Here is a 3284-nt window from a genome sequence, read left to right as displayed (position 1 = left end):
GGAAGGGGCGGTTGCAAAGCCCCTTGGGCCAAACTTTGCCACACAGCTCTGCTGCCAGATCTTCCAGTTTAAAAGACACCCAAAGTCTGGATGTTTATGCTGTCAAAACTATTGGAACACAGTATGGGGCAACGAAACCCTGGCTATGTTTCGCCACTATGCACCCTCTGAACTTCCATCTTCCAGCACCTACCAGGCGGCAGATGTGGTGCCAGGCACTTGAGGACGAGGAAACCTACCTGCCCACTCTGCCTGCCACTGCCCGGCCAACTCTAGCTGTCCTTTCCTGGGTGCCACTCAGGTCCCCTTTCATCTTCTCTACCTGCAGCCAAGAGCCATCAGCCTAACTGGCAAACCAGGCCACACCACTCCTCTGGCCCTTGGCTGGACCCCTAATGCCAGGAACAGTCCAGCCCAGCTCCCCCATATCTTCATTCACTCCAGCTCCTCCCTAGGCCTCTTCACGCCCCGACCATGCCAGGACCTTGCCGTGACCACTGACTATAAGCACCCTGGGGGCTGCCACCCTCTCTCCAATCCAATCCCCCTTGGGCTTCAAGGCTCCTAAGAAGGGTCACTTCCTCGGGGAAGTCCTCTCTACTGCAATGATATGCCCTATCATGAGATCATGAGCTCCATGAGGTCAAGCACCACGTCTAGCCTGGGGTGGGTGCGAGTCAACATCTGTCAAACAAATGGACAGATGAATGAATAGTAATGCCTTCCCCAATTGGCCCATTGGGGATCTGTGGGATCCTGGGAAGGACCCGTCCCTGATCTGCATGGCTCTGCTGGCTCTGTGGTGCCCACCAGGCGCACTGCGCCCACCCCATGGGGAGCTCCATGGAAGCAGGGATGTCTGGTCCCGCTCTCCTCTGAATGCCCAGGACCAAGAGGATGCTCGGTAAACGTGGCCTCCTCCTCCCTCCTGCTCTGATGGAAAGTGGATGCCTGCCCACTTCGGGGACCAACATCACCTCCGCATCCCTCAGACCCAAGGGATGAAGTGTGTGTCATGTCCACACTGCTCTCCCTCCACACCAAGATGTGCGTGAGAGCAGACCTTGCCAGAGAGCAGACTCCGGTGGCATTCCAGGTGGCTTGCCAGGCCTGGGCACAGGGCCTCCAGCTGCAGAGCTGGCCTGTCCAAGGCCTCCTGCATGCCCAAAACATCTCAAACAACCCTCCAAGGGCTCCCATCCTGGCCCACGGAGGGAAGGCGTCCAGGGTCAAGGCCTGGCCCTTGGAGGGGAGGCAGTGCCTATACTGGGAGCAGGCGTGCCCTCCTTCAACAGGTTGCCCAAATAAAAACCCCACCGAAGAGACAATTGAGGATTCAAAGTGGCCAAAGAAAAAAGGAAGGGGGCAAGGCATTTCCAAGTCATACAGTGTGCTTCTTCTTGGACAGCCTGGCACCCAAATCCAGAGCAGGAGGAGCCCCTTCTCTCTTTCTGGACCTACCTGCCCTCTTCATGCAAAGAGGGGTACTGAGGCACAGGGGACAGAGATCAGGGCCAGACCAGCATCCACCCTGCTGTGCCATTAGCTCTTCCCATGAAGTGACCTGAACAAGTGCTTTCTCTGCCCTTGGCCTCAGTTTGCTCATCCACTGGCTGAGGAGGCACAGCACTCTCTGCCCGTCTCCTCCAGAGAAGACTTGTAAAGTAAATCAGCACCTCCCTCTTGCTCCCTCCCTGGCACTACCAGCCACATGCAGGGCGCAGGCCACAGGACCAGTGCCAGCTAGGTGCAGAGACCTCTCAGGAAGTTTGCGATTCTTCCTTCCTGAAGGACAGACTGGCTCAAGGCTGAAAGCCTGCTGTTCCCAGTCTGTCCTGGGCAGACCACAGCCCGGCCCACTGCTTCTCGACTCACCAGACTTGGTTGAGACCTCTGCATCCCTCTCAAGACCCCTGGGAAAGCCTCCCAGATGTCATTTGGATGTATCTGCCTGGAAGGCCTCCGGGCAGGGGCCTTGGCAAATGCCCACTGTGCCGCAGTGCCAGCCCGGCCTGGCACCAAATCTACTGCAGTGACTTCAGCCCCACCCCCACCTATACTTTCAGGACCCCTTATTCTCAGATCTCACAAGATTAGCTCAGTGCCTCCAATCCACTGAAAAGAACCTTCTTCAAAGTTCTAAGGACATCACATGGGGCTCTAGCTGCTTCCAGCCCTCTGCCACCAAGGCAAGACAGGCCCTTTGGAGCTGGACCTACCCAAATTTAAATCACAGCTCTGCCACTTCCCAGCTATGTGACACGGGCCCATCACTTTAGGTCTCCTGACCCTAGTTAACTCATCAGCTCATGGAGTGGTTCGAGGACACAACTGATCATGAATTCGAGGTGCTCCGCAGGTGCCTGGCATACAGTAAGTGCACAATCAAAGGAAGTTTAAACCCTAATGATAAAAGGGTTATTTTCCCAATTGTATTATCAGCTGGGTGACCTATGGCATGTGGCTTCACCTCTCTGGCCTTGGTGTCTCTGCAGGTGGCCAAGAGGATTACCGGACATACCATTTGCAAAACTCTCGGCATGGTGCCTGGCACATAGCACAGGCACTCAGAACATGGTAGCTGTGAGGATTACAGTTCGTAAGGAGGCCTCAGAAAGAGGACGCTGGGAACAGCACGACGAACCACCTGTTCTACCTGTTCAAAGTGGGTCAGGCTGGAGCTGTGTAAGCGGCTGTTGCCATGGAACCCAACACAGAGGGAAACACTCAGCTAGGAAGGCTGGTGCTGCAGAGGTGAGGCCTTGGGCCTGCTTCACTCAGACACCACCCATGACGACGCCACCAGTCTCCGAGCCACCTCCGGAATCCCTGGGGTTGGGGTGAGTATGCTACTGGACCTGGGTCCAGGATCTAAGCAGTCCCATCACCCCTGACCCTACCCCAACTCCAAAGTATTAGGGCCTTGGCCATCTGGAGTGGTAGGCTGTGAGGCAGGGCTCCCAGGCTGCAGACCAGGGTAGTAGGATGGGAGTGGAGCGGGTAAAAAACAAACAAACCCAAGAACCTCATCTCCTGAGCAGAATCTAAAGCAGCTCTAAAGCAGCCTCAGGTCCAAATGTCACTGTCTGCTCCCTCCAGCCACACCTGCACAGCAGCAAACAGGTACCGGAGCCCGATAAGTGCCCAACCCTGGGGGGGGCCCAATGTCAGCTCCTCCCTCTTCAGCCCCGCTCAGGTTTCATCCAAGATGAGGGCTGGGAAGGGCTGTTCGGGCTCAGTTGGGTTCAGGGAATCTATGGCCCTTTGCCAGGAGGGAAGAAGGG

General features: G+C 56.3%; 1 protein-coding gene across 1 annotated transcript in view; it reads right to left on the bottom strand.

Annotated features, from left to right (window-relative positions):
• The window catches only part of FAM102A (family with sequence similarity 102 member A), a 41197-nt gene that overhangs the window by 31919 nt on the left and 5994 nt on the right, over positions 1-3284 (bottom strand). The window lies entirely within an intron of this gene.

Source organism: Pteropus vampyrus, unplaced genomic scaffold, assembly GCF_000151845.1.
Source record: "Pteropus vampyrus isolate Shadow unplaced genomic scaffold, Pvam_2.0 Scaffold95, whole genome shotgun sequence".
In the NCBI taxonomy this organism is placed as follows: domain Eukaryota; kingdom Metazoa; phylum Chordata; class Mammalia; order Chiroptera; family Pteropodidae; genus Pteropus; species Pteropus vampyrus.
This window is presented reverse-complemented; position numbering and strand designations above follow the sequence as displayed.